Source organism: Danio aesculapii, chromosome 9, assembly GCF_903798145.1.
Source record: "Danio aesculapii chromosome 9, fDanAes4.1, whole genome shotgun sequence".
Classification (NCBI taxonomy): Eukaryota; Metazoa; Chordata; class Actinopteri; order Cypriniformes; family Danionidae; genus Danio; species Danio aesculapii.
This window is the reverse complement of record NC_079443.1, coordinates 33,102,795-33,117,045: the sequence shown is the minus strand read 5'-3', so window position 1 is coordinate 33,117,045 and position 14,251 is coordinate 33,102,795.

Below are 14,251 nucleotides of genomic sequence, written 5' to 3'. Positions count from 1 at the left end.
TTATAATTACTTTGAGAAGCATACTATACTGTACAATATTATTATACTTTTGTCACAGTTTCTTTAAGGTAAACCAAATTTTTGTTTTGATGTCTTGTTGTGAAGATGGCACGAGTCTCAGTGTGTACATGATAGGTTTCCTTACATGAAATGGTACAGTTATTGTGAAGTGACGCTCAGAGCAGCTATGGAACTGTACATGTGTTCATGTACACATATAGTGAGATGACAGAATCTGGGTATCGCTATGTGTGGAGTAAATTCAATTGTGGAACCAGAATCTTTGGATAAAGATTCAAAGGCTTGGAATCTTTCCATTCCACAAAAGGCTCCTTATGTTAGAAAAAGGTCCTTTAAGAACTGTTTACTTGAAAGGATCTCTGTGGAGGCAAGTTGGTTCTTTTATGGCATTGTTGTGAAAATGTAATTTCGGAACCTTTATTTGTAATACAGTAGTGTCCTATAGTCCAAGTATGAAAATTATTTAATGGAGTAATACAACACATATACCCAAACTTTGAGCCCAAAATATTTGACATGACCCGAGCTTATCAGATAGCTTAAGCTTTAGAGGACTTTTTTTTTTTTTGCTTTGTCATCATGCCTAATGGTTTGGAACATAATTTCCTTTGAAATGTAATTTGTGGTAATCACATTGACTGAATAGATCCTGTTTATTTGTTACATCAGGCTTGAGTCTATTCAGGCCACATGATAATGGAGTAATTTAGTATCACATACTTGCATAACCCTTCTGAAAATAGCACCTTTTATATTCTGATGTATCTGAGCAAAGTTGAGTCGTAGTAGTAGTAGTGATGTAAACCGTTATACTGTATGTGTGATTCATGTTTTTTATTTCTATACCAACATGCTGATAAGTTAAATATAAAGCTCTAAATCAGACCTATAACAATAACAACTGCATAACACCAACAGAAAAATATCCGTAGGTTGTATGATTTTGGTGTGTGTAAGAGACCTTTCTTGCTTTTGTTGAAATGGTTGTTGCACCCTGTTGGAATCAAACGACTCCTCTGCAGCAGCCAAATCTTTTCATCTGTCAGAACTGCTTACAGAATTGCCCAAGTCTCCGATACCAGTCTGGGTTTCCTTATGTAGTCATCAGTGTGAATCACCCACGAGGAGCATGATGGTGACTCCTAACCATATATACGTCACTCTCTCGTGATGTAGACGGCATTGATTTTGATGTCCCCCTCCCCCATTGCATGCATTTGGCTTATTTGCTTACATTCTTAGGCCAGACACTCAAAAACAGATGCGAGTGTTTGAAAAAATGGCCAAAATATTGCTGTGTCGTGACAGCAGTTGACCTAAAAAGATAAAACTGACCATAGAAGACGCTAATGCCTGCTGTGTTGTCTCACCCCTTGTGGTGAGAATGCAGCGCTTCCTTGTGTTTTATAACCTGTGTTACAAGCTGAAACATCATGTGAAATCACATATTTGTGTAAGTGTTAAGAATCGAGACACATTTTATAATGCAGTGTCATGTGAAATCATGTTTTAGGTGTTAAAGTCTACGATGCCTCATACACTAATGATTCCTGTCAACTCCAAGAGCATACATAGTGGATCATAAATAGGTGATGAGATATATCTCAGTTTCATAGCCAGACATTGCTGTTTTCATGGATTTCAGGTTAATGATGGAATGGCTGCTGAGCGAGGGCCTTTTTACAGCCTATGAAAATTGAAGCTTGAAATGATGCAATATTATTATATCACGTTGTTTTCTTTGGCTGTTTATTGGGTGCAGTCTGCACAGTGTTATTTGCTTTCTCTTGAAGGGTGCTGTATGGTTTCCTCTCTGCTTGTTTTACAAAGGCAAAGTTATGTCTAGCTGACACTTCGGTTCAGATCTTCAGGAGTAACCTGAGGTTAAAGCAGCCCAGGCTCTTTGGAAATGCATGCTTCAGCCTACATTTTTGCGAAACGTGTTGCTCTGGATGCGGTTCAGATGAGAAATCCACTAGAGGGCGCTGTGTATATTTTAGCTAATTTGAAATTTGTTACTTGGGATACATTTTGTTGTACTTTTTAGTTACATGTCCTTCTTTACACTAGATGACAGGCTTGTCACTTAGTGAAAAACTGACCTAAACCCTTTCCTAAACCCGACCAATAGTGTTTTCAGAGGCAAACGTAAGAGAAAAGTACACTTTGACCACATAGTTTTACCTTGATTTTACATTGCTTTTGTATCTTTTGTGGAACTGTGCTTCACTGTAGTTTGGACTCGAAGCTGAGCGCATTGCATCACAAGTACAACACTGCACAAAGTAAGCTGCTAAGAAAAATGATCCCGCCAGAGAGGTTGTCCATATGAAAATGTATAGTATAGGTAAGACAATTTGATTACAGACACTGTTAAGATATTTTTGTATTTATTTGATGTGGTGGAAAGCACTGTTCTATGTTACTTCTTTATTTGTCAGTAAAATGTCCCTGTAAACATCATTAGCATGAAAAGAAACAAAACTTGTTGGCATCATGCTGCCCTAATTTGAGCATTAATTTGATGAAGAAACTGTAGTCAAACTTATGTTTAAGCACGTTTTTGCAGTTTCACAAAAATGTAGACTGAAGCATTTATTTCCAATGAGCCTGTGTTGCGTTAAAGGTATAGTTCACCCCAAAATATTAATTACTTACCATTTTCTGACCTTCAGGTTGTTCCAAATGTGTATCAGTTAATTTCATCACACAATACACATTTTGAACAATTTATGTAACTAGACAGTTGATTGTAGCCATTGACTTCCACATAATGGAATAAAAATACTATAGCAGTGGCTACCATCAATTTTGGGGTTATAAAAAAACTGCAGATTATCTGATTATTACATATACATATATACAGTTGAAGTCAGAATTATTAGCCCCCCTTTGAATTTTTTTCCATTTTTAAATATTTCCCAAATGATGTTTAATAGAGCAAGGACATTTTCTAGGTAAGTCTTAAAGTCTTATTTGTTTTATTTCGGCTAGAATAAAAGCAGTTTTTAATTTTTTTAAATCCATTTTAAGGTCAATATTATTAGCCCCTTTAAGCTATTTTTTTTCCCGATAGTCTACAGAACAAACCATCGTTATACAATAACTTGCCTAATTCCCCTAACCTGCCTAGTTAACCTAATTAACCTAGTTAAGCCTTTAAATGTCACTTTAAGCTGTATAGAAGTGTCTTGAAATATATCTAGTCAAATATTATTTACTGTCATCATGGCAAAGAGAAAATAAATCAGTTATTAGAAATGAGTTATTAAAACTATTAAGTTTATTAATGTGTTCTCTCTGTTAAAGAGAAATTGGGGAAAAAAATATACAGGGGAGCTAATAATTCAGGGGGGCTAATAATTCTGACTTCAACTGTATATACAGTATTGGGGCTGGGCGATTAATCGAAATCAACATTCAGAACCTAAAATCGATCCAATTTTATCAGGTCATTATTTTCAATTACTTTCCCTACCGCGTATTAAGTCACCCTGCTCTGTAAAGGCTGATTTAAACTTCTGCGTCAAACGCACATGTATGCTCCGGCGCAATATATTCACTTTTTTATAAGAAAAGAGTGACTGTTGATTTTAGGCAATGTGTGTTTTTAATTTCAGTTGTTCAACGTTGATGTTCAATAAATAATCATAGATCCTTCAATTATTTTAAAATCAAAAATGCACCCTTCATTCAGAAATCTCTCACTTGTAATATATGAGCATAATTACTGTACAAAACCTGTCAGAGAACTTCGAGGACAAAAAAATTCAAATAAATAAATAAAATAATCATTCATTAATTGTAATCAAGTTAAAATGTTCAATATTTTATTTATATATATATATATATATATATATATATATATATATATATATATATATATATATATATATATATATATATATATATATATATATATATATATATATATATATAAAATGAACAAATGGAGGGTGAGCAAATGGTGACAATTTAACGTTTTGGGTAAACTATGCCTTCTTTATTCAATGACACAAAAGTGATAGCTCATGGATCAAGCTTTGTTGATTATAAACTCTCAGTCCGTCATTTAACTGTGCAGATGTGTAAACCACTCACACTATTGCACCTCATGTGTTACATGCATTCTTAGTACTAGGTTATGGAGGATGCAGCAAACTACCGTGACCTGACATACTTTGCAGGAACTGCAATCCAGGTACCTGATTTTAAAATACAGAAAGTGCGCTTGGCAGCACTTCAGGCTTGGATGTATGGCCAGTTATTATGCTTTTCCACCAGATCATCATTTGATAATTAACTTAATGACAAAATCGATTGAAAATACACACACTTTAAAATGAAATTCCACTTAGCGCCTACTTTCATTGGTAATAGTTCAACCTTAAAGAGATAGTTTACCCAGAAATGAAAATTTGCTGTTAATTTACTCAACCTTAGCCAATCTCTGATGTAGTAATTAATTCCCCTGGCTGCTGAAGATACATTCAGGTCTTATGAAGCGAAACTATCAGTCTGTACAAGAAACTGAACATTATTTATTACAACATTATTATCCTTAGGATGGGGTGGAGTAAAGGTGATACAGTTGTAAATAATTTTCATCTAATAATCTTTTTTTAATGTTCTACTAAGCAAAATCACCAAACTCTTTAATGGTCTGTGCTTGGTGGGTAAATTAATTAAATACATTTTTGGTTTGGGTGAACCATTTTTTTATTGTGTGCTATCCATTCTAATGGGAAAAATGCTCCTTTTCCAGCACTTAAAAAAACCCCTCAACATTATAAACATTATAAATAGATAGAATTGATATGCTTTTCTAACATATTTTAGCAAACTTCATCCTGAGCTTAACTTAAGAGCCTGTTAGCTTAACTTAGAAGAGCTGAAAGCCATGAATACACAAGGTTAAACAGGGTGTCCACGGGGTCTTAAAAAGTATTGAATTCATTGATGTACATTCGAATCATTCATATTTTTAAAAGCACGAAAGAGCACATGCTGTTGTGTGTGTGTGCGCCATGCTTAGCCTCGGACAGGCTCGGAGACGAGCAGAACACACACATCTAACGCCATCTTAATATGAGCGCTTTAATGGTCAAATATATGCACATTTGTGTCAAAACACGGCGTTTAGTGATTATTCATATTAACCCTCATTTATGTAATAAACAAACAAACAAGTTGTGAATCAAAAGACATGTGAAAGTGAAACAATATCAGAGCCGCACTATTCTTAAAGTGACAGCGTGCAATATTCCTGCTGCCGCCTGTTTTATTATTAATCAAACAACAAAAGAAGAAAATCCCTCACTGCTCTTGACTGAAGGACTTTTGTAGCTAAAGTTTTTTTCTTACAATGAAGATGCTTAAAGCACAGTTTAAACATAATATTTTTAATAACTCATTTCTAATAACTGATTTATTTAATCTTTGCTATGATGACATTACATTATGTTGTACTCGATATTTTTCAAGATACTGGTATTTAGCTTAAAGTGACATTCATAGGCTTAATTAGTGTAATTATTCAAGTCATTTTATAACAGTAGTTTCTTTTGCAGACAATCAAAAAAATATATTGCTTAAAGGGGCTAATAATAATGAGCTATTAAAATAGGTTTCAAAATATTTAAACCTGCTTTTATTCTAGCTGAAATAAAACAAATAAGCCTTTCTCCAGAAGAAAAAATATTACAGGAAATACTGTGAAAAATTCCTCTGTTAAACATCATTTGAGAAATATTTATATTAAAAAATTCACAGAACCGCAAATAATTTTGACTTCAACTGATAATCGTTTTGAATAATCGTGATTACAATTATGACCAAAATAATGGTAATTTATGATTTTTCCCATAATCTTGCAGCCCTATTTAAAAGTCTTAATCATGTTTTTATGAGGTCTTAAATTTTTTCAAGTGTTGTCCAAAGTGTCTGACTCCTAAAAAACGGAAATATATTTATTTTCCTCTCAATATTAACACCGGCGTGCTTGATCCACACGTTTGGTTCAGGCCGGGGAGTGTCCCGCCAAGCTCCTCCATCCGGGTGATTTCACATAATTTGCGACAAACACGGGAAGGTGATACAGTTTGACACTCTCCACATGTAGCGAAACCATAAAGCGAAACAGACGGCAAAATGAGAAAATATACGTTTGCGTACTCCTGGATGGAGAAAGAGGAGTTTAAACAGTGGCTGAAACCTGTTGCTGAAAACAGTGGCGTAATTTATTATTTCAAGCTTTGTTTCTTCTGAGCTTATCTGAGTTCTGTTGCATGGTTGTGCTCCTTTGAGTTATTTAACTACAACTGTTTATTAACAACTGTTTATTAAGTTAAAGGTTTGATACTGATTATAACTTAAAGTGCCGATGAGGTCTTAAAATATTCTGAGAAGGTCTTTAAGTCTTAAAATGTATTGAAATTAGCGTTAGGATTCCTGCATATACCCTGTTAAATGGCATGGTTATATCAGGAAACGTGTTTTTATTGCCCTTTTAGTTAGACTCAGATTAGTTTGTTTTCCTATTACCACTATACATTGGCCAGTTGATTTTAACACTGTAACAATGTGAACATAAACTAACATCATAATATGTCAGCAATGTTTACAGTGTTGTCAATGTTATAACATTTTGGCAATGTAACACAACATTTATTTGTAAGACTTTAGTAAATTTAGCATCACTCACTGGGCATTTAACTTGTTGTGAAACATTCAAAAAGTAATGGAATATACTTTTTACAGAAATGTCGCCACAAGCACAGATATTCCAAGAGACTGGGTTTAGTGTTTGTGGTGTTATTTTCCTGAACAATGGTTTCATTTTCAAAATCTTAACACTGTAACACAGTATATAAAGCACACAGAAGTCAGTTTCTGTCTTCAGCACAACTAATTTGTATGACTTACAATAATACAACTTTAGGAACTTGGTTACCCTCTTGCAGAAGTCAAGGTTATGTAGATTTCTATTGGTTTGACTTTACTAGCAAATGTTTTAATGTTGGAAAAAAGACTTTAAAAGTAGAACTACTGAATTCACCGCAGTGTGTCAGATCATCTGTGCCAACCAATAGGCTAAAAGGGATATTTCCCCCCTCTTTTTATAATATGGGTTTATTAGATTCTTGTTGTCAAAGTGCCTGAGCTGAATGTTATTTAATGCATGTTAGCTGTAGCCTGTGGCTTGTGCTAGCTTTGTCTGAGATCGCTGACAAGCTTACCATGCGGGTGACTGTAGTACAGATTGCAAACAGTATGAATAACCCGTGAAAGCGAACAGTTGTCTCTCAGCTTGACTGTATGTGTGAGAGCAGAAGATTCTCTCTCTCTCTTTTTTTTTCCAGCAGTCTACTCGGGGATCTGAGCTAGTGGAGCTTGTGCTGTGTAATTTTTGCTGCAGTGCAGCTGACAGTATTGTAACACCGCCTCTCGCAGAATATGTCTGCCTTTTTGCAGCACTGCTTCTAAGCTGTGAAGCAACTCCAAACTGCTTTGTTTAAGAAAAACTGCATTAGTCCTCAAGTTTCGTATTCATCCATCATCATTGACATCCCCTGTGCTTTGTAGCCTTACGTTTACACTCAGATAGCTTTGTCAACATTTTATGCTGACCTTTAGGAAGATATTATTTCCAGAATTATTGGCTTCTCAACCTATTCTGCAATTCTTCTTTGCAGTGTTTAGTAAACTCTTACTAAAGTAAGTCCCCTTGACATTTTTTCTTGTGTTAATTGGTAATGATACCATTGTGTATGGCGTCCTAGCACAGCTAATTGTGGGTTCATGGATAATTACTATTATTTAGAGGACTGTTTGGTGTTTACTCATCTGCCCCAGGGCTAATTGAATACATTCACTTATAATGACGCTTTTAAACAGAGAGGAGACGATAGAGACTCCCAGAGAGAATCAGAAAAGGGTAAAAATTTATTGAAGGTGACATTGTGATTTTTTTTGGAGTGTTAAACTCAAATTGTAAAACATCTGAATGCTAAAGTATAAGATACTGGAATGCTAAGACTCTCGAATGTTAAGACATCTGAATGTTCATCTATAAGACACCCAAATGCTAAGACATCTGAATGTTCAACTACAAGACACCCGAATGCTAAGATACCTGAATGCTAAAACATCTGAATGTTAAACTACAAGACACCCGAATGCTAAGACTCTCGAATGCTAAGACATCTGAATGTTCAACTACAAGACACCTGAATGCTAAGAGACCTGAATACTAAGACATCTGAATGTTAAACCATAAGAAACCCGAATGCTAAGACTCTCGAATGCTAAGATTCTCGAATGCCAAGCCATCTGAATGTTAAACTATAAGAAACCCAAATGCTAAGACTCTCGAATACTAAGATACCTGAATGCTAAGACATCTGAATGTTCAACTATAAGACACCCAAATGCTAAGATTCTCGAATGCTAAGATTCTCGAATGCTAAGACATCTGAATGTTCAACTATAAGACACCCAAATGCTAAGATTCTCGAATGCTAAGACATCTGAATGTTCAAGTATAAGACACTTGATAGCTAAGACTCTTGAATGCTACGATACCTGAATGTTAAACTATAAGACACCCAAATGCTAAGACTCTCAATTGCTAAGATACCTGAATGCTAAGACATGTGAATGTTCAACTACAAGACACCAGAATGCAATGACATCTGAATGTTCAACTATAAGACTCTTGAAAGCTAAGATACCTGAATGCTAAGACATCTGAATGTTATACTATAAGACACCAGACTGCTAAGACAACCGAATGCTAAGACACTCGAATGCTAAGACAATTAAATCCTAAGACTCCTGAAAGCTAAGTTAACCAAATGCTAAGTCACCTGAATGCTAAGACATTTGAATAATAAAATAAAACAATGGAATGCTACACGCGATGCTAAGACTCCTGAATGCTAAGACTCCTGAATGCTAAGACACCAAATGCTAAGACAACCGAATGCTAAGACTCCCAAATGGTAAATTAACCAAATGCTAAGTCACCTGAATGCTAAGACATTTGAATGTTAAAATAAAACACTGGAATGCTATTGGGTTATCAGTCACATCACTATAAAGACACTGACCCCTATGGTGTTTACATAGTGGCTCTTATGCAAGTGACTGTATTTGATGAACTGGGAGTGAAAAGAGGTCAAGTAAAACTGTACTTAGCTTACCTTGTCAATAAGAGATCTGCAGGGCCTGTGAAGGCCTCCATCTGAACCCTGTAACTTTGTTAAAACAGAGTTTAGTTGTAGGCAATGCTCAAAGCGTCACTAAGACTTCTTTATGCACAGCTTTTTATTTTTTATTTTGCAGCACTGAACAAGCGTTATGTTTCCATGGTGAGACTGCTATTACTGGAAATTGGCATCATGGTCTGTCCTGACCTGTAAGAACAATATCAGGCGCAGCAAAATATCTAAGTGATAGAGCCGTACTGTACTGGTAACACTTGACATTTCTCAAAGGTTCTCATTATTCAACAGCATATCAGTGTTTCTAGTGGGTCACCAGTGCCTCATAGCAGCTGCTTACCACTGAAGAGGCCATAAGAGCATGGTTGGGATTCACAAACTCGCTGTTGAAAGTTGGTTGATGTTGAGAGAGCTGGAAAATGGAAACCTCAGGGTTATTAGGGAATTTTGAGAGACGGATACGCACTGCAATCAAACTTGATGTGCGGGGTAAGTGCAAGCTGGTGTGCCTGCTTTTTGTACCTCTGTGCGGCTACTGACAGCTCTGTTTCGTCTGTTAATACCCCTAGAGTTACAAGCTGTAATGCAATTTAGACTAGTCAAAATGCCAATTAGATATCTGTAATGTAATTTGACTAGTAATGGTTTGTATTGATTAGATCTTTAATGCAGTTTTGATGGCATAATTTCAGGTCACCAGATGTGTGATTCAATTTTGACTAGTAAAAATGCCAGCCGCACATATCCAGAATTCAATTTTTAGCAGTCATATGCCTCCGTAGGAGTTCGTTGGATTCAAGTTTTAGATTTCTATGTATTTTTTTAGCCTGTGCTTTTTATTTGAAGGAAGTTTTAAAAAGCTCTACAGTTGTTTGTATTCAAATGATGATTTGTTTGCCTGCAATTGTCTAGAATACTAGATGCTAGAAATCAGATGGAATGAGGTATGTCTTGACTCGTTAGTGTTGCCAGATCTTGCTACAGAAACAAAACTGAAAATAACAACAAACCTATGATAATCTTAAAAGCAAATGATTCTGAACAAAAACTTCATCTTTGCAATCTGCACCCATTCCCAGCTACTTTGCCTACACTGTAGATGACCTGAAAATACAAATGAGCTTATAAGATGCAGTTTTATTTATTTAATTTTTAAGAAATATTTCTTGTTTGCCCATTTTCATAATGTACAGAGTGTTTATGTGTATTATAAATGAATCAAGATACTAAATTAGTTTAAATAAATCATGAATAGGACTTCTTGTGATTTTTGCCTTAAACATCTTACATGACAATAATTGTTGTAATTATATATTTTAATGCAGAACAAACATTGCTCAAACATTTAATTGACAAAAATAGGACTAAACATTAAACACAAGCCTGTCGAAATGTAAAAAAAAACAAAAAAAAAACAAAAAAAAAAAACATTTGAGCCTAAACTAACACAGAGACTTTTTGACTCACGAGTTTCTAAGAGTGATCAGTGTTGGGAAAAGTTACTTTTGAAAGTAATGCATTACAATATTAAGTTACTCTCCCAAAAAAGTAACTAATTGCGTTACATTACTTTTTCTTTTTACTTTTGCGTTACTTTTCCTTACCTGGCCGAGGCTTGATCTCTTTCAGAACTTGCAGGTGTTTTTCTCCTTTTTTATAGAGAAGCTCACCATTTAACAACCACCCATATAACCTACTCCTTCATTTTCCTATAAAAGTGTAGAATAAAATGATATTTTGAGAACTTTCTGAGCCCAGAGTTACACATGCTGTATATACACATTAATGAAAGCATGTAAAGTAATGTGTTTGCTATTTTTGAATGTTTTGTGTTATTAGTTAAGTAAAGTCATGTCTGTTGAGATAAAGATTGCAATAAAGCCTAAGAGTATTAAAATAAAATAATTTATTAAGGCATCTACAGTTACTGTCAGTTACTGTCGCTTCTACAGTAACGTTAGACAGTGGCTGCACCTCCTCAACAATAAAAGCAATAACAATTTTTTTGTTTAGTCGAATTAATTGTTTTACCTGGAGGCCGTGAACTGATGTCAATCATAGCTGGAGGTGGGATGCGGGTGTAGTGCGTCGCATCCAGTTCTGTTTGTTTTTTCTCGATGTCGTGTTTCTTGCAGTTATCAAGAGTTTTACTTGCACATAATCTACACTTAACAACAATCCACTTCTTTTCTTCGATGACTTCAAAATAATAGGAGTCGATTGCAAAAATGCAAGTCTCCGGCCTGCCATTGTTTCTGTTTCTGACTGTAGTGATGGGCGATTTGCGAATAAATCATTTGTTTAAACCGGATCTTCTAAGTGAACTGATTGAACCACTTTATTCAATTGAACTTGTCGTGAAATGGTTTGCATCTTCAGTTAATAGCGAACTAACATACCGGATACCCCCTCTGACTCTAAATAAACCCATATCAGTTTGTAGATTAAGTTAGTAGAACAGTACACTGACTCATCTGCTGTGAAAAAAGAGACCTGATGGTGATGAAGAGTGCTGTTCCCTCGTCGCAGCACTCTCTCATTAAGTGTGTGACTCAACCTGACTAAGGTCATTTTTATTTTGCAATATATTTTGTAAAAGCCAATTAAGCAAGGTAAAAAGTAACTCATGTTACTTTTTTAAAAGTAACTCAAATAATATTACTTATTTTTTTTAAAGTAATGCGTTATACTATATATGATTTGGAAAAGTAATATTATTATGTAACGCGTGTTACACATTATGCGTTACCTCCAACACTGATAGAAAAATATGATGATAAATATGAATACTGCTGCAGACTTTGTCTCTTAATAACAAGTCAAATGCAACACAAATGACAGTTGCGGAAAAACAGCAGTCAAGAAAGCATCTAATCATAGTCATGTGGACATGTTTGCTTAAACTTTGCAGTTCACTGACATCATGTCAGCAACTGAGGTTTGATTGAGTCCATTCAATATTATAAACTATATAAGATCTGGATTTGTAGGCATTTGTTTTTGTGTTTCGTAGAAGAGAAGAGAGGCTTTTGGGAGCTTAACATCCTTTGGATATTTTCAGCAAGTCCTGGCACAAAAACACTCTGCAGACAACCGAGGAAGTTGAAGAATCTCTTGTTTTTTTACAAGATGTTCATACAGGGTACATACAAAAAGTGATTCATACATAATTCTTACATGTAGCCCATTTTAATGTGCTTGTCACTCCTGGGAATGTAATGTGTGTACTGTACATAACCATAACTGAGCAACAGTTGTCAATATACTATAAAACTAATAAGTAGTAGAGGAACTGTGCTCTGAAGAACCACCTTAAGTTAAAGAGGCAGTGTACTGTATGTCTGCCGAAAATCGAAATTCACACCACAGCAGATATGCTGATCTTGCATGATTAAAATTTCAGAAACCGCAAACAAAATCTGCCACCCCCTCCTTTCTCTCTCTCCCTCTCTCTCTTTTCTCACTCTCTCTCTCACTGTTGGGCCAGGGTCTGCGTGCAAAGACATGAGTGATTTGAACAGAGCTCTCTTCATTTTCCTCTTCCTCTCTCTGCATGGTTGTAAATAAACAGCGAATCAAAGTGTAAATCATGTGCCGTCACATAAAAATATGGGGCAAGAGTCGACAGACATCAGTAGCCTGTGCCAGACAGACAAAAGTAATCACTGCATTGCAGATAATAAAAATGGAAGGTCAAGTTTTTATCTTATCATTCCTCTCTTTTTAAATGAAGTCTTTTTTTTATTGCCTCAGTAGGGGGAATGATATGATTATGCATACACTGCGTCTGGCATCCCTTCACATCCTCCTTACCTGTCTGGAGGGTGAGATGAGTGAGTCTCATTAGGGGTGCTGGTGTTAGAGAAGGGCAGACCCTGGTGCTGCAGGGTTGCAAGGCTGCCAGTTCTCTGGACACACACTCTGATCTCACTGTTACTCAAATTGATCCAGTCACTGGCCCGATTGCTGCTGTGTAAGGCCCCAATATGCTCTCTGTGATGATCATCTGTTCTTTTCTAAGGTACAGGAAGTTCGAAATGGCAACAGTATATGGTTTTCAACTGAAAGAGTTTGTGGAAAGCCGGTGCAGAATGTTGGCACTTAGGGCCGTGCAATATGACAATATAATGGAAAAAATAAAAAAGTCTATCTTTTCATGTTATGGTCTATTGGAGTGTTTCTCAACCACGTTCCTTGAGGACCAACAACACTGCATGTTTTGGATATCTCCTTTGTCTGTCACATTAATTACAGCTCTTTCAATCTCTGCTAATGAGCTGATGATCTAAATCAGGTGCGTTTGGTTAAGGAGACATGGAAAATGTGAAGAGCTGGTAGTTTTCCATGAATGTGGTTGAGAAACACTGCTCTATTGTTCACGGTGAAACATTTTCATCATTTATATGAGTACAAAATTATACGCCATTACGGGAATGCAAACAGAAACATGAATAACAGGATTGTGGGAATGTTGCAATCTGGAAACTACGACATTTAAAATTTTATATCAATGTGGGGCATCACAATGGCGCAGTGGGTAGCACAATCTCCTCACAGCAAGAAGGGTGCTGGTTTCGAGTGTTGGCTGGGTCAGTTGGTATTGCACATTCTCCCCATGTTCGTGTGGGTTTCCTCCTGGTGCTCTGGTTTCCCCAACATGTCCAAAGACATGCGCTATAGGTGAATTGGATGAGCTAAATTGTCCGTAGTGTATGTGTTTGAATGGGAGTGTATGGGTGTTTCCCAGTGATGGGTTGCAGCTGGAAGGTCATCTGCTGTGTAAAACATGCTGGATAAGTTGGCGGTTCATTCCACTGTGATGACCCCAAAGGGACTAAGCTGAACGAAAATAAATAAATGAATTTTATATTAATGTCGTATTTATAATCATTTGTGTTTAATAAAGTGTTTTAAATTTTATTCATGTTTATTTTATATTTCTACACTTTTAATCAAACATTTGCCATGAAGTTCTACATAAGTTGAGAAATATTATCACATATGAA